General features: G+C 44.9%; 1 protein-coding gene across 1 annotated transcript in view; it reads right to left on the reverse strand.

Annotated features, from left to right (window-relative positions):
* The window catches only part of LOC126089645 (uncharacterized), a 445470-nt gene that overhangs the window by 216441 nt on the left and 209935 nt on the right, over window positions 1–19094 (reverse strand). The gene's annotated exons all lie outside the window — the stretch shown is intronic.

The raw sequence follows: 19094 nt of genomic DNA on the forward strand, positions 1-19094 counted from the left end.
GACAGGAATCACTTCAGGCTACAGATAGAAAACGCAAACTATGAAGAAGATGAGGCAAAACCTCGACCCAAGAGAGTGAGAACAGATGAGCAGAGACGAGCAGATGGACGGAAAATGAAGAAGTACTGGGAAGAAAGGAATAAAAAGAAACACCATAAGTCCTGAGTTGTATGAGGTGCATAGCTCAAAAATGGTTCAAATGGCTCTACATACTATGGGACCAAACATCTGAGGTCATCATTCGCCTACACTTATAATTACTTAAACCTAACTAACCTGAGGACATCACATACATCCATGCCCGAGGGTAGCAGCGACTGTAGCAGCAGTGCGGTTCTGGACGGAAGCGCCTAGAACCGCTCGGCCACAGCGGCCGGCGGTCCATAGCTGGCCAAATTTATATATATATATATATATAATCTCATAGGCCCAGTAGGAGCGGACATACAGCCAAAAATGCGTTTTTTCGGCCACTGCTGTATAGGCTCGTTGCACAACAAGTGTGTCGTGTGGGAGTAATATCGACCGGCCCTAGCGATGTGCTTTGCATGGCAGCTAATGTGTCAGGGGCAAGAAACATTTTTAAGGCCACTGGCGTATAGGCCCATAGGGAGATGGTCTAGGGAAAGAGGGGGGCAGTAGCATATGGGCAGAAACAGGGTGTCAGGGAGGCATGAACAGAGAGAGGGTGGGACAAAAGGGGACAGAGAGAGAGGAAAAAAGAGATGGATAGGGATGAGATGGTGAGAAGGAGGTGAAGGGCAAGAGGCGCAGAAGGAGATGGGAAGAGAGAGGGGGGAAGGAGGAGAGGAACAGAAAGATTGGCCCCCCCATACTCTTTCTTTGACACGCCATTAGACTTCATTTTTTGGGGTTATATCAAAGATCGCATGTGCACAACATCAGTCAATGACATTGCTATCCTTCGAACATGAATTGCTGAAGCAGTGCGCTGATATGAAACTTCCTGGCAGATTAAAACTGTGTGCCCGGCTGAGACTCGAACTCGGGACCTTTGCTTTTCGCGGACAAGTGCTCTACCATCTGAGTTACCGAAGCACGACTCACGCCCGGTCCCATCAGCGCACTGTTCGCTGCAGAGTGAAACTCTCATTCTGGAAACATCCCCCAGGCTGTGGCTAAGCCATGTCTCCGCAGTATCCTTTCTTTCAGGAGTGATAGTTCTGCAAGGTTCGCAGGAGAGCTTCTGTAAAGTTTGGAAGGTAGGAGACGAGATACTGACAGAAGTAAAGCTGTGGGACCGGGCGTGAGTCGTGCTTCGGTAGCTGAGTCCGCCGCTCGTGGTCTCGCGGTAGCGTTCTCGCTTCCCGAGCCCGGCGTCCCGGGTTCGATTCCCGGCGGGGTCAAGGATTTTCACGTGCCTCGAGATGACTGGGTGTTTGTGTTGTCCTCATCATTTCATCATCATCCAGGAAAGTGGCGCAATTGGACTGAGCAAAGATTGGGTAATTGTACGGGCGCTGATTACCACGCTGTTGAGCGCCCCACAAACCAAACATCATCATCATCATCGGTAGCTGAGATGGTTCAGCATGTTCGGTCAGAGAGCCGGTTGGCCTCTGTAATAAAAAAAAACTGAGTAGAAGGATCAACCACCGAACTTGAACAGGATGTCTTGCGACGTCCGCAACGACCAAACACAACGATCAATAACGAACAAAATGAAAAAAAAAAAAAGACGGTAGAGCACTTGCCCGCGAAAGGCAAAAATCCCGAGTTCGAGTCTCGGTCTGGCATTCAGTTTTAATCTGCCAGGAAGTTTCAAATTGTATTTTGTCTGCATTTTGTGAACTGTTCTCATATATTTTCGGAACCACTGTGATACTATGAGTGCTTTGAGAGATTTTTTTGTATGGGATTATGATTTTTGAAGTACATTTGAGGTAGATGACACTATTGAAACGAGCAAGAGAGCACTTTTTTAGAGGTTTTGAGATTGTTGGAGGATGCTACGACGGTTTTGAGATTTGATGGATGTTTTATAACGATATTATTATGGCGACGATGTGTATTATTATGTTGAGATATGTTTATGATCCATAAGGCAATGCTATATGAGGAATGTGATTATGCTATGTGCTTATTATGATGAAGCAGTGCTGTTTTTCTTGGGGAACTCTGGGGGATGCGTACCCCTAAACTTTTTCGTCGACAAAGTAATTTTTTTACGATGTTGAGAACTTGGAAGAGTGCCAAAGATTTATTTCACGGACGTAAATTTTTTATTTCATTGTTTCATGTTGGTAATTGCAATATGGTCCCTTTAACCCCCACAAACCAACCAACCAACCGTAATTGCAATACGAACGATACCAGTACAGGTTTTGGTGGGAAAAGCGATGTCATTGACTGTTTCAAGCATTTCGAAGCTACAGCAACCGTTCTCGACAACTGAATCGCTGGCAGCCAGTTCGACAAGCATGTAGTGCCCTCGCCCGCTAATAGTGGGCGATGGTAGTGCTACACGGATATGTGTACACTCAAACGCCGAGCTACCGATAGATGTCTCTACGGTCCCACTGCCATGATCCTTCGTGATTCATTGCCATATTTGTTTTGTTATTCTTTATTTGTTTGCGTTTGCTGTTCCGTTCTTGTCGGTTGTGCGAAGTTTTACAGTGTTTTAGTTGCATCTAAAATACCAAAAACTGTCAATAATTCGTGTACGAGTGAAAAGCCAGGAAGTTCAACATCAGTGGATGACGAAAGTGAAACTGTAAACCTGAGCACTGAACCTACGTGCGAAAATGCAGTGAACGATGGGTGGTATTGCATGCTTCAGTTATAAGTAATTTTCGCTGCATTATATCCAATTTCGGAGTACCCTCAAACTTTTTTTTAGATTAAAAACACTGTGATGTAGTATTGAAACAGTATCGACGTGTATGTATATGAAACCAATGTTATATTTAAAGTCTCAATCTTGCTGAAATGTAAGCTCAGGATGGCTTGCTATGAAGAACAGCAAAACTGGGGGTAGAATGTCGTCGACATCCGCTGTTCCGTAAGGGTGCGGCAAATGACAACCAAAGGGGTGCTGCTATGAAAAAAAAGTGGCAACCCAGACCACCACTTCTGGCTGCAGGGCTGCACGACGGGCGTCAATGAGGTTGGTACCCCATCGCTCTCTGGGGCGTCTCAGAAACGTCTTCACTGATCATTAGGGCTCAATTCAAAGACAATTCTACCGGAGTCAATACGATTCCAGGCCGAATTGTTCAATTTGTGAAGCTCTTCCTCGTCACTAAATCATTCATTATTTTTGAAATAGTAATCATTTGTTTGTCTGTATATGTACATTATAGTTGCCGTCCCACTCGGAGAAATCTTTGATGGTCCGTCTTTACTTTTTTTTTCTTTCCTCTTTTTCTTGTTTGCTTTAGAATGCACATCTCTATATCAACACACTCGGTATATCTAAGGACTACTGATATTATAATCTCGCAAGAACTATTCGTTTTTGTGTGTCCTTTGTGATTTCCACTTTGCGGAGATATTTAAGTAAAAGCATTTATTAGCAGAGTAGAGACAGCACGTTGCGCTTTATAGCATCGTAAGACAACTTTCAGACTTTCCCGTCGCCTCGAAGGTAAAGTAATTAAAACGGAGCATCAGTCGTTTACAAGTCTGCCTGTTGCAGCAAATGAAACTAATTTGGGAGCTGAAAGCGATCAACGTCGCCGCGACGGCAGCAGCAGCGCAAGTGGAGAGGCGCGAAACAAACAAATGCCGGCGATGTTCATTAACTCCGAAACGAGGCCGATGTGAGCCTAGAGACTAAAAGTGTTGGCCGTGTAAGAGGTCCTGCTTGTCAGCTACCACTCTGTAGGACATTTTAATGAAAGCGCACTCCGAGCACGACTACGTTACAGAGACGTGTAAATAATTTGATACGTAATTCCTCCGAGAGCATTTCGCATCAATAGTAACCAGCATAGGTGTTGAGAAGATATCAGCAGTAAACTATCATTTCTTTGTTTTTGTACTAATATTTGTCTGCAGTGTAACATCTCACGGTTTATTTGAGTGTGTATCTGTCTCGAGACTGTCACTCAAGGAACTGTTTTCTTTATGTCAGAATGTGTTTAATTGTTTAGTAATAAGTTTTTGTCTTCCTTGACATGCATTTACCTTAGTTCAAATTATCTGTGTATGAAATACTTAGCCGACCTTTGTGGCCGAGCGGTTTTAGCTGCTTCAGTCCGGAACCGTGCTGCTGCTACTGTCGGAGTTTCGAATCCTGCCTCGTGCATGGATGTGTTTACTGCCCTTAGGTTAATTAAGTTTAAGTGGTTCTAAGTCTAGGGGACTGATGATCTCAGATGTTAAGTCCCATAGTGCTTAAACCCATTTGAACCATTTTTGAAAAACTTAAGAGCTGCAAAGATTTAAGTGGTCTGTGCGGGAGAACAGAAACGCTTCATACGTCGAAACTTTTGATGATAGAGAGAAGACCAAAATACTGAACTCGCCCAACTAAAATTGCTTCAAGGCGGAACTTTTTAATACAACTCCTTCTTTCAATCACCGTGCGTGCGTCGAAATATCATATATAGAAATCAGTGATCACGGGACAGAAGAGCAACAGCAGTCGATCAACAGAGGAAAACCATTCGGAACTTACGGCGCACATGTGCGACTTTACAGAAATTATGTGAACAACTTTGCTGCCCTACTGCACGGTCCAGTCACACGGCAAAATGGCGGTATCTAAAATCGGTATCGAGCTAACTGTGGTGCACAACGGGCTGTAGATAACAGGGGTGAACAACGGCTGCTGAAATGAGTACGGGTGAACAGGCGTGCAACTACACTACTGGCCATTAAAATTGCTACACCAAGAAGAAATGCAGATGATAAACGGGTATTCATTGGACAAATATATTATACTAGAACTCACATGTGATTACATTTACACGCAATTTGGGTCAATAGATCCTGAGAAATCAGTACCCAGAACAACCACCTCTGACAGTAATAACGGCCTTGATACGCCTGGGCATTGAGCCAAACAGCTTGGATGGTGTGTACAGGTACAGCTGCCCATGCAGCTTCAACACGATATCACAGTTCATCAAGAGTAGTGACTGGCGTATTGTGACGAGCCAGCTGCTCGGCCACCATTGACCAGACGTTTTATATTGGTGAGAGATCTGGAGGGCAGCAGTCGAACATTTTCTGTATCCAGAAAGGCCCGTACAGAACCTGCAACATGCAGTCGTGCATTATCCTGCTGAAAAGTAGGGTTTCGCAGGGATCGAATGAAGGGTAGAGCAACGGGTCGTAGCACATCTGAAATGTAACATCCACTGTTCGAAGTGCGGTCAATGCGAACAAGAGGTGACCGAGACGTGTAACCAATGGCACCCCATACCTTCACGCCGGATGATACGCCAGTATGACGATGACGAATACACGCTTTCAATGTATGTTCACCGCGATGTCGCCAAACACGGATCCGACAATTAAGACGCTGTAAAGAGAACCTGGATTCATCCGAAAAAATGACGTTTTGCCATTCGTGCACCCAGGTTCGAAGATGAGTGCACCATCGCAGGCGCTCCTGTTTGTGATGCAGCGTCAAGGGTAACCGCAGCCATTGTCTCCGAGCTGATAGTCCATGCTGCTGCAGACGTCGTCGAACTGTTTGTGCAGATGGTTGTTGTCTTCCAAATGTCCCCATATGTTGACTCAGGGTTCGAGACGTGGCTGCACGATCCGTTACAGCCATACGGAAAAGATGCCTATCATCTCGACTTGTAGTGATATGAGGTCATTGGGATCCAGCACGGCGTTCCGTATTACCCTCCTGAATCCACCGATTCCATATTCCGCTAACAGTTATTGGATCTCAACCAACGAGAGCAGCAATGTCGCGATACGATAAACCGCAATCGCGATAGGCTACAATCCCACGTCTATCAAAGTCGGAAACGTGATGGTACGCATTGCTCCTCCTTACACGAGGCATCACAACAACGTTTCACCAGGCAACACCGGTGAACTGCTGTTTGTGTATAAGAAATCAGTTGGAGACTTTCCTCATGTCAGCACGTTGTAGGTGTCGCCACCGGCACCAACCTTGTGTGAATGCTCTGAAAAGCTAATCATTTGCATATCGCAGCATCTTCTTCCTGTCGGTTAAATTTCGCGTCTGTAGCACGTCATCTTCGTGGTGTAGCAATTTTAATGGCCAGTAGTGTATTAAGAACTGACCATCCAGATGAAGCAAGGAGCTACCAACAGTGTCTCCTCAACGACCGTCAACGAATGTTGCTGCAGATGAACCTCTGCAGCAGGCACGTGGTTAATGCACATATGCATCGGCGACGAAGGCTGGAATTTGCGTGCCAGTTCCGCAGCTGGACATCCACGGTGTGGTGGCAGGTGGTCTTTTCAGATCAGTCCCGTTTTATGTTCCATCAAACTGAACGCAAACACCCTGCAACTGTCGTCGGAAGAGTCCAGGCCGAAGGAGTGACTGCAGTCGGAGTACCTCAACAGCACGCAGTTATTTCATAGACACACGTGCCACCGTGAACGAGCATTGTCATGTTGAACAATGGCACCACGATATTGTCGCATGAGAGGTAACACATGAGGATGCAGTTGCCCATGCCTCAGAGATCTCTTAGTCACTTCCAGCTGTGAGCTAAAGTCAGACCCAATGGATACAGCAGTAACACCGCTGCGCCTCCCCAAATTGACCGAATGGGACCTCTCCCCAGGTTGCCGCCATACAGACCAATTATGGTCATCCGTGGTAGTGCAGAACCGTGATTCACCGCTGAGCGCAGTGTGACACCATACATCTGCAGTCGATGCTTCCCGTTCACAGCACGACTCCTAATGCAGCCGCTTGTGTTGTGGTGTTAACAGCAGCCTACACATGCGGCGGCAATTCCCTAGTCCAGTTGCTACAAGTCTCGCAACCAATGATGTGGGATAACACAAAGTGGCAAGGATTCTGTTATTTATTCTAGAATGGCAGGCGCAGATGTAAAGAGGTTACGATGTTCTCGGTCATCTTTCTGTGTGGTGATCGGAACCCTTGATGGCAAGTATGCCGTCCCACACGAAGTCCAACATCGGGCCACCATCACATCAGAGTGCACCTAAATTTGGATCCTGTACGATGCGACCAACCGACCGAATGGAGATGCACATTGACGGCCTTTTCAAACTTTGTCAGGTACTGATGGCTCTGTCTCACACGAGCCCACGGCATTTCCGTTGCCGCAGTTTACTCCTATTATCTACCGTTTCAGACCGTATAATCATGCTAAACATGAAGAAAATTAACACACTCTATTGGCTGATCTACCTGTCACAGAGAATTGCAGCTCTAATCATTTAAATACCCGCTATGGTGTGTGTGTGTGTTCACTTTTTCTGTCAGGCAATAATATATATATACAGAGCTCCTGATGCTGTCGACTACATTATATACACGTGTAAATAGCAATGCCATAAGAATAGCTAAATCCAGAAAGACATGCAGAGCTTCGACTATTTCCGCAGCTGTTTGCAGTTACTATTGAATTAAAGTAAATTTAAGGTATTGCACATAAATACCAAATGAGAATCGTTACTGTTTCATTGGGCTATTGGCGATAAATCACTAGAGGCAATAACAAGTGTAAAATCCCTAAGAGTAACCTTTCGGGGCGACACAAAAAAGAATGACTACTTCAAACTAGTTGTACCAAAAGAGATGCAAGGTTGTGATTCATTTGAAGAATCTTTAGGAAACGTAATTCATCTACGAAATGAGTCGCTTCAAAAACACTCGTCTTACCGATTCGTGGGTGTAGCTGGGATCCTTATCAAATGGCCTTAATGGAACGATGGAGAAGAACTAATGAAGAGCGGTGCATACCGTCACAGAAGCGCATTAACTTAACAGTGATGCTTAACAAACTGCAGCGTCTGACAGTACAAGAGAGGCGTTGTGCATCATGGTGTGGCTTGCTGTTAAAACCCCTAGAACTTGCGTTCCTGGAAGAGTTAGCAGATATTTTGTTTCCTCCTAGATATGTCTCGTGGAAAGACCATAAACATAAAACTCAGAGAAATTAAAGCTCATATTAAAATCGAGCAACAGCTGTTCTCGAATAATACAGGGAAAAGTGATTTTATAGCGGTATCAGAAGTATCGAAGCCGACACATCGTATGGCGGCTTCGGAGCTCAAGTGTAGATGGCATGAAGTAGTGGGCATGTAGACACTTAAGCTTGGTTCAAATGGCTCTAAGCACAATGGGACTTAACATCTGAGGTCATCAGTCCATTAGACTTAGAACTACTTAAACCTGACTAACCTAAGGACATCACACACATCCATGCCCGAGGCAGGATTCGAAACCTGCGACTGTTCCAGACTGTAGCGCCTAAAACCGCTCGGCCACCCCGGGCGGCAATGCTTATTTTCCCCTGGGCTACAGATCAGATGTTGAAGTGTGGACAAGGGGACACAAAATGGCTAGCCTATACTAACAGCCTTAGGTCACTTAGTGGTGCAGTTACGGCCATGCAGAAAACAACGGGTAGTAAATTATGTGATTTGTTTGTAGTAAGACTGTTTGACGCTGAGAAAACACAGCCAGCACACTGGTGTGTGTACATATTATGATACCACTTATAAAAATATCAGCACTCATACCCGTTACACCCTGTATATCAAATTAAACGATGTAACGATGTAACGATTAGAAGTGCTAACGAGATATGTGTGGTTATTCTTGGACGTCGTAATTTTGCATATCATATAGAGGAGGCATGCGATAAAGGTACAACTGTGATGAAAAAAATTGTAGCCATCGCATATAGACAGTTTCGATTTTCCTTGAAAACAATGCATACCACCAAGCTACACTACTCAAATGTTCAAATGTGTGTGAAATATAATGGGACTTACCTGCGAAGTTCATCAGTCCCTAAGCTTACACAAAACTTAACCTAAATTATCCTAAGGACAAACACACACACCCATGCCCGAGGGAGGACTCGAACCTCCGCCGGGACCAGCCGCACAGTCCATGACTGCAGCGCCATAAGACAGCTCGGCTAATCCCGCGCGGATACACTACTGGCATTAAAATTGCTACACCGAGAAGAAATGCAGATGATAAACGGGTATTCATTGGACAAATATATTATACTAGAACTCACATGCGATTACATTTACACGCAATTTGGGTGCATAGATCCTGAGAAATCAGTACCCAGAACAACAACATCTGGCCATAATAACGGCCTTGATACGCCTGGGCATTGAGTCAAACAGAGCTTGAATGGCGTGTACAGGTGCAGCTGCCCATGCTGCTTCAACACGATACCACAGTTCATCAAGAGTAGTGACTGGCGTATTGTGACGAGCTAGTTGCTCGGCCACCATTGACCAGACGTTTTCAATTGGTGAGAGATGTGGAGAATGTGCTGGCCAGGACAGCAGTCGAACAATTTCTGTATCCAGAAAGGCCCGCACAGGACCTGCAACATGCGGATAAGAATCCTGTCATCCTGACTGCTAGTAATACGAGGCCGTTGGGATTCCGTATTACCCTCCTGAACCCACCGATTCCATATTCTGCTAACAGTCATTGGATCTCGACCAACGCGAGCAGTAATGTTACGATACGATAAACCGCAGTCGCGATAGGCTACAATCCGACCTTTCTCAAAGTCGGAAACGTGATGGTCCGCATTTGACCTCCTTACGCGAGGCAGCACAACAACGTTTCACCAGGCAACGCCGGTCAACTGCTGTTTGTGTATGAGAAATCGGTTGGAAACTTTCCTCATATCAGCACGTTGTAGGTGTCGTCACCGGCGCCAACCTTGTGTGAATGCTCTGAAAAGCTAATCATTTGCTTATCACAGTATCTTCTTCCTGTCGGTTAAATTTCGCGTCTGTAGCATGTCATCTTCGTGGTGCAGCAATTTTAATGGCCAGTAGTGTATCTGACCGGTCATAGACTGCATACTAGGTATATGTGGAAAATAAAAAGACTGGTGAATGACCTGCGGTGTGGGAACAGCAGAACACACACTGTGGAACTGCGCACTCTACGAACAGGCAGCGGGTAATGGATGTCAGGCATTAAGGATGTTGGATGAGCGCTGAGGAACGAGCTAGTCCGGGCCATCTTGGACCATACTACAGCTGCAGTATCCAGGAAGGCTAAGGAAGACTTCACGAAGCATTCAACCACAAATCTGCGTGCTACCACCCAGGCAACACAAAGTACTCTACAGATGGAGAGAAGACAACCGAGGTCGCCGACCACTGAATGAAATGTTTTTTCCAGACTTTACTTTTTGTCGGTATAATTGATAACGTAAGAGTAGATTTTAAGATGTTGCAGTGAATCGTAGAATCACTTGCTATAGTGGAAACGCTGCTGACTGCTGCCCTATGCCAAGGAATCCAGCAGGCAATGGCCCTTGACCGGGGTAGTATCAGGGCGAATACAGCGGCGGAAACAGCCATGTAGGGTTTAAATACACCCTAAATGAACAAAAACAGAACAGATTCTAAGTACTAAGAGTAGTATTAGTAACTGGGTCATCGATTAAGTGTTTTAGTTTTGTAGTGGTAAAAGTAGTTGAGGTATTAGCATTTAATTGTAATCAAATACCTGGAGAAATCCGCGAAAATAAGAATTATAATGGCTTATTTTAGCTTCTCAGGTAACAAGCTGCGCGAAATCCCGTGAGAATGACAAAAAATACAAACCCATTGTGGAGCACTTTTATTATTTGTCGACGACAGGAGCTACTTTAATCATTAAGGAAGCGGTATGTAAGGTAAGGTAATGTGTTTATTGCAGCACGCAAAGTAGACGTGCTTACTTCGAGAGGATAATTTACAGCTGTAGTTAGAAATAGCGATCCAGTTAATGGGGGCATCGTTTAAGAGCAGCCAACGTGGGAGAAATACGTACCATTTTGTGCAGACACGTCTTGCTGAATATTCAGGCTGTTAGTACGCTCTCGCGTCGCAAGTTTATGGAGAGCATAAATATGCAGTTTCATTAACTGAATATGACTGTGGGTTCTTATTGCTGGGACAATTTCACATGTCTTACATATCAAGACTTTCTATTCCACTGTTTTTATTTTGCTTAGTTATTTCTGTTGACGAAAATTCAGCAACAGCTGTTTTTATTTTATGAATTATATTTTACTCTACTTTTTACATGATACTTTATAATGTGTCCTAGAGGGATTTATGCTCTTTTTTAATGATTTTTATTATTTTGGAATTTGTTTAGGGAATACGATCACTTCGAGAGATAAATGTTTCAATAGAGATGTGTTGATGCCATGGGAAACATCTGCTAGAACATATTAACTCCGTAAGCAGTGCATGGCGGGGAATACTTCACACTGAAATTAACTTCGTTCGGTCCTATTCCATTAACTCCGTAAGCAGTGCATGGCGGGGAATACTTCACACTGAAATTAACTTCGTTCGGTCCTATTCCATTTGCTTACAGGGAAAGTGAACTGTGATACTCGAAGAGCATAATTTCGCTTCCTTTATACTGGTTCTCACTCTCCGAGACACATACAATGGCAGCCGTATAATTTTGCATCGACTTCCTCGAATACTACTTCTACAACTTTACCCAACAAGGTTTCTCTAGAATACCATTACTTTTCTTCCAAAGATTCCCAGTGCATATTTGTTATAATTTTGATCTGTCACGATGTTAGCTGTTTGATATATGGAGTCTGGGCCAGCTCTCGCCTGATACACATCTGTAGAGTGTTGATCTCTTCCTGTGTTTTCCTCGTAGTATATCTCTTAAATTTCATGCGCTTTGGCCCGGCCAGAGTGGCCGAGCGGTTCTAGGCGCTACAGTCTGGAACCGCGCGACCGCTACGGTCGCAGGTTCGAAAAATGGTTCTAATGGCTCTGATTACTATGGGACTTAACTTCTGAGGTCATCAGTCCCCTAGAACTTAGAACTACTTAAACCTAACTAACCCAAGGACATCACACACACCCATGCCCGAGGCAGCATTCGAACCTGCGACCGTAGCGGTCGCGCGGTTCCAGACTGTAGCGCCTAGAACCGCTCGGCCACTTCGGCTGGCGCAGGTTCGAACCCTGCCTCGGGCATGGATGTGTGTGATGTCCTTAGGTTAGCTAGGTTTAAGTAGTCTAAGTTATAGGGGACTGATGACCTCAGAAGTTAAGTCCCATAGTGCTCAGAACCATTTGAACCATTTTTTCATGCGCTTTTACTTTTAAAAGATGTCAGATCATATTTTGTAAGTGTAATTTCAGGCAGTCTGTGGCACATTTCTTCTGAACAACCAGCTATATAGCTCATCAAGGCATCAGTGCCCATTGGTGACACTTCAGGAGGGTAGCAAGTTGCATATCTAGGATTCTGTATGCTTTTATAGTTTGCTTGTTCAGTTAGTCTTGCTGGGATGGGTAAGATGTGAGCATGCTGTGTGCAGACGCAGGAGGAGCTGCCCGCAGTTCGAGAACAGCTGAAAGCTCTTCTGGCTATAGTGTCATCTTCAGGTTGCTGCCTCGAGGTGTATAAGTGGCAGAGAATCTGGCACGTCGCATGGGACAGATAAGGGGTCACTTGTTTCGCCCACGGTTTCTGCTACCGAGCTCCTCCTAGCACATCCGACACGATTGATTCGCCTTCACAGGAGAGTGAGTGGAGGGAGGTAATGTGTTCGCGTCGCTCGAAGCAGAGGGCCAATCTGGAGGCGTGCCGTCTTGTACCGCCCCGCCCATTAACCCTGTGAGTGGACATGTGGCTCCTGTTTAATCAGGGTCCGAGTAGGCACACGGGGGGTAAGGGTTTAAATTAGGTTCTTTATGGAGCCTCTTAGGCAGACAGAGTATGTACACGAGAAAGTACCCTCAGGAAATATTAACCGAACATCCAGAATTTATACACAAATACTACCCTAAAAACTTTATTGAACTTCTAGAATACGAAAATGGATAAATAGCAAGTAACATATGCAACAACGAAATATAATCGTAACAAATTTTAATTAGTAAAATAATGTCGCTGTTCATCTGCACAATCTTTGTAAACATATAGCTTCGTAATAGTGGAACTGTCAAACTGCTGTCATGTCGTAATTAACATTTCATTTTAACATCTTGACAACAACATTTACGATCTCATTAAAGTAGTCACAGCTACAAAACAATCCACTAACGACGCAATATGGACGTCACATCAATCTAGACGTGAGTACAAGACAGCTACTTTAATGTGAATGACATTGACATCCATACCTATTCTCACCAAAATTGTAATTGCGGGTACTTGAAAATGGCGATAAAGCTTAAACAGTCTGTCGCAATTGTAAATAAAGATTACTCATTATAAGCAGCTATTTGGTGTACCTACTGTAACAATCATGTTGTTATCAGACATATATTACGCTGCTGGCCCTAAAGAAGAGAAATTGCTACAATATAGTACAAAAGGCAACTGAAAGATATATGCAATGAGACGGACAGAAATGACACTTTTGTTCGAAGGCAATAAATACACTGAAGTCACTGCGATTTTTGATGGTACCTGGACACTATAAAATGCGCGCCATGGTTCTTAACTGGGTCTGTGATCACCACGAATAGAAATGCAACCTCTGCAGCGTACCGTAACAATCATGTGGTTATCAGACATATATTGTAGCAGTTCTTTTAATGTGTGCTCCAGGTTTCATCGAGCTATGTTACCTGGCACTGACACATCATAAGAAACACTTTCATCGTTAAGTTTTGCACGCCAGTGTGATATATATATATATATATATATATATATATATATATATATATATATATAACGATTGTATATGGAGTATCCGAAGAGATATGCGGTTGGAATGAGGACTTCCTAGCAAACAGGCATCAGTACGATAACGCATTGTCAGAATAGGAGCGAAGACTACCTAGCAAGCAGATAGCAGTATCAGTATCCGAAAGCATCATCAGAAGCGGAAGCAGAGTGCGGCAAATTTCAAGGTAACGTTATAGGACCGTATATATATATATATATATATATATATATATATATATATATATATATATATATATATATATATATATACACACTCCTGGAAATTGAAATAAGAACACCGTGAATTCATTGTCCCAGGAAGGGGAAACTTTATTGACACATTCCTGGGGTCAGATACATCACATGATCACACTGACAGAACCACAGGCACATAGACACAGGCAACAGAGCATGCACAATGTCGGCACTAGTACAGTGTATATCCACCTTTCGCAGCAATACAGGCTGCTATTCTCCCATGGAGACGATCGTAGAGATGCTGGATGTAGTCCTGTGGAACGGCTTGCCATGCCATTTCCACCTGGCGCCTCAGTTGGACCAGCGTTCGTGCTGGACGTGCAGACCGCGTGAGACGACGCTTCATCCAGTCCCAAACATGCTCAATGGGGGACAGATCCGGAGATCTTGCTGGCCAGGGTAGTTGACTTACACCTTCTAGAGCACGTTGGGTGGCACGGGATGCATACGGACGTGCATTGTCCTGTTGGAACAGCAAGTTCCCTTGCCGGTCTAGGAATGATAGAACGATGGGTTCGATGACGGTTTGGATGTACCGTGCACTATTCAGTGTCCTCTCGATGATCACCAGTGGTGTACGGCCAGTGTAGGAGATCGCTCCCCACACCATGATGCCGGGTGTTGGCCCTATGTGCCTCGGTCGTATGCAGTCCTGATTGTGGCGCTCACCTGCACGGCGCCAAACACGCATACGACCATCATTGGCACCAAGGCAGAAGCGACTCTCATCGCTGAAGACGACACGTCTCCATTCGTCCCTCCATTCACGCCTGTCGCGACACCACTGGAGGCGGGCTGCACGATGTTGGGGCGTGAACGGAAGACGGCCTAACGGTGTGCGGGACCGTAGCCCAGCTTCATGGAGACGGTTGCGAATGGTCCTCGCCGATACCCCAGGAGCAACAGTGTCCCTAATTTGCTGGGAAGTGGCGGTGCGGTCCCCTACGGCACTGCGTAGGATCCTACGGTCTTGGCGTGCATCCGTGCGTCGCTGCGGTCCGGTCCCAGGTCGACGGGCACGTGCACCTTCCGCCGACCACTGGCGACAACATCGATGTACTGTGGAGACCTCACGCCCCACGTGTTGAGCAATTCGGCGGTACGTCCACCCGGCCTCCCGCATGCCCACTATACGCCCTCGCTCAAAGTCCGTCAACTGCACATACGGTTCACGTCCACGCTGTCGCGGCATGCTACCAGTGTTAAAGACTGCGATGGAGCTCCGTATGCCACGGCAAACTGGCTGACACTGACGGCGGCGGTGCACAAATGCTGCGCAGCTAGCGCCATTCGACGGCCAACACCGCGGTTCCTGGTGTGTCTGCTGTGCCGTGCGTGTGATCATTGCTTGTACAGCCCTCTCGCAGTGTCCGGAGCAAGTATGGTGGGTCTGACACACCGGTGTCAATGTGTTCTTTTTTCCATTTCCAGGAGTGTATATATAAGTCCATTGATCGTGACCGGGCCAAATAACTCACGAAATAAGCGTCAAACGAAAAAAATACAAAGAACGAAACTTGTCTAGCTTGAAGGAAAAACCAGATGGCGCTATGGTTGGCCCGCTAGATGGCGCTGCCATAGGTCTAACGGATATCAACTGCGTTTTTTAAAATAGGAACCCCCATTTTTATTACATATTCGTGTAGTACGTAAAGAAATATTTATGTTTTAGTTGGACCACTTTTTTCGCTTTTGATAGATGGAGCTGTAATAGTCACAAACATATGGCTCACAATTTAAGACGAACAGTTGGTAACAGGTAGGTTTTTTAAATTAAAATACAGAACATAGGTACGTTTGAACATTTTATTTCGGTTGTTCCAATGTGATACATGTACCTTTGTGAACTTATCATTTCTGAGAAATCATGCTGTTACCACGTTAATGCAATAAATGCACAAAATGATGTCCGTCAACCTCAATGCATTTGGCAATACGTGTAACGACATTCCTCTCAACAGCGAGTATTTCACCTTCCGTAATGTTCGCACATGCATTTACAATACTCTGACATATGTTGTCAGGCGTTGTCGGGGGATCACGATAGCAAATATTCGGTCATCCAACATGTTGGATGACCATTCGGTCATGCAGGTCGCTGATGTTCCACTTGTCGCAGCCATCGTGGATTTTCCGTTTCCCAATAGTGCATATTATGGCGGTTTACGTTACCACTGTTGGTGAATGACGCTTCGTCGCTAAATAGAACTCGTGCAAAAAATCTGTCATCGTCCCGTAATTTCTCTTGTGCCCAGTGCCAGAACTGTACACGACGTTCAAAGTCGTCGCCATGGAATTCCTGGTGCATAGGAACATGGTACGGGTGCAATCGATGTTGATGTAGCATTCTCAACACCGACGGTTTTGAGATTCCCGATTCTCGCGCAAATAGTGTGGTACTGATGTGCGGATTAGCCGCGACAGCAGCTAAAACACCTACTTGGGCGTCGTCATTTGTTGCAGGTCGTGGTTGACGTTTCACATGTGGCTGAACACTTCCTGTTTCCTTAAATAACGTAACTATACGGCGAACGGTCCGGACACTTGGTTGATGTTGTCCAGGATACCGAGCAGCATACATAGCACACGCCCGTTGGGCATTTTGATTACAATAGCGATATATCAAGAAGTATCGACCTTATCTGCAATTGGTAAACGGTCCACTTTAACACGGGTAATGTATCACGAAGAAAATACCGTCCGCACTGGCGGGATGTTACGTGATACCACGTACTTATACGTTTGTGACTATTACAGCGCCATCTATCAAAAGCGAAAAAAGTGGTCCATCTAAAACATTCATATTTCTTTACGTACTACACGAATATGTAATAAAAAATTGGGGTTCCTATTTAAAAAACACGCAGTTGATATCCGTTTGACCTATGGCAGCGCCTTCTAGCGGGCCAACCATAGCGCCATCTTGTTTCCCCATTCAAGCTAGACGAGTTTCGTTCTTTGTAGTTTTTTCGTTTGATGCTTATTTCGTGAGATATTTGGCCCAGTCACTATCAATGATGGACCCCCCCATATATATATATATAGTAGGTCTTCTTTATTCTGTGTTTTTTTTTAAGGAAATTGCTTCTTCTAGCTCTATATGACAAATGTGTTTTCATTATTTGTACACTCTGTTTCACATTACAAATCAACAAGTTTCGAATAAAACCTGGGTTAAACAGTGACAATTTCAGTTTTGTTATGAAGACTGTTTACTTTTAAGTAACAGACAGAAGGATAAAAACATTTCATAGGTTACTCAGCCGTTTACATATCTTTACCCAATTTCTAGCTGGTTCATCTCTTCCGGTTTTTAGGGAAATCTGGTAAGACACTGATCGCATTCTCAAAGAAAGCGATCATTGTGATGTAATGCCTGATGGGTATGCAACACAGCTAACATACAAGTAAGCTTAATAACTACCTAAAAGATACGAGGAAAACTACCATAGTATTAAGCTTACTTGATGACGGTCTGCGGTAGCCTGTTATGGTTTTACAACTCTTGCTACAGACTGAGTGCTACACACTGATGCGCCAAAGAAACTGGTATAGGCATGCGTTTTCAAACACAGAGATATGTAAACAGGCAGAATACACCGCTGCGGTCGGCAAAGGAGTATATAAGACAAAAAGTGTCTGACGCAGTTGTTACATCGGTTACTGTGTTACAATGGCAGGTTATCAAGATTTAAGTGAGTTCTAAAGTGGTATTAAAGTCGGCGCACGAGCGATATGACACAGCATCTCCGAGGTAGCGATGAGGTGAGGATTTTCCCGCACGACCATTTCACGAATATACTAAGATGGTATCTGTCCGAAAGAACAGATACCATCGGTGACCATGCAGCTCGTTAGAATTAAATTACAATGAAATGAACACCCTTAGCTGCTTACAGGCGTTGACATACGTCAACGGGGACAGATGAAAATGTGTGCCCCGACCGGGACTCGAACCCAGGATCTCCTGCTTACATGGCAGACGCTCTATCCATCTTTTTTTTTTTATTCATTTTGTTCGATATACTTCGTTGCGTTTCGTCGGGGTGGACGTCACAAGACATCCGTTCAAATTGATCGTTGGTTCGTTGACTCAGTTTTTTTATTACAGAGAGGATGCAGCCCTCTGACCGAACACGCTGAGCTACCGTGCCGGCTATCCATCTGAGCCACCGAGGACACAGAGGATAGCGCGACTGCAGGGATTTATCTCTGACACGCCTCCTGCGAAACCCACATTCTCAACGTACTGTCCCGCACCACATTCGTAGTGCCCCCGCCCATTATACTCATTACTCGCGGCGCGTTGCCGATTCCCGTAAGAGTTCGAGCACTGTTTGTGCATTCGCACAGAAGAAGAAGATGGTCAAGTGGCCAGTGAGCCTTAACTATATATATATATATATATATATATATATATATATATATATATATATATGTTCTTTCGGACATGGACCATCGGTAACCATACAACTCGTCAGAATGAAATTACAATGAAATGAACACCCTTAGCCCGGTCGGTGCACACATTTTCATCTGTCCCCGTTGACGTATGTCAACGAATGTAAGCAGCTAAGGGTGTTCATTTTACTGTCATTTCACGAATGTACCGTGAAAATCAGGAATCCAGTAAAACATCAAATCTCCGACATCGCTGCAGTCGGGAAAAGATGCTGCAAGAATGGGACCACCGACGACATAAGGGAATCGTTCAACGGGACAGAAGTGCAGTCCTTCCGCAAATTGCTGCAGATTTCAATGCTGGGCCATCAACAAGTGTCAGCGTGCGAACCAATCAACGAAACATAATCGGAGCCAAAGGCTTACTCGTGTACCCTTGATGATAGCACAACATAAAGCTTTACGCCTCGCTTGGCCCCGTCAACACCGACATTGGACTGTTAATGACTGGAACCATATTGCCTGGTCGGACGAGTCTCGGTTCAAATTGTATCAAGCGGATGGACGTGTATGGGTATGG

Source organism: Schistocerca cancellata, chromosome 1 (genome assembly GCF_023864275.1).
Source record: "Schistocerca cancellata isolate TAMUIC-IGC-003103 chromosome 1, iqSchCanc2.1, whole genome shotgun sequence".
Classification (NCBI taxonomy): Eukaryota; Metazoa; Arthropoda; class Insecta; order Orthoptera; family Acrididae; genus Schistocerca; species Schistocerca cancellata.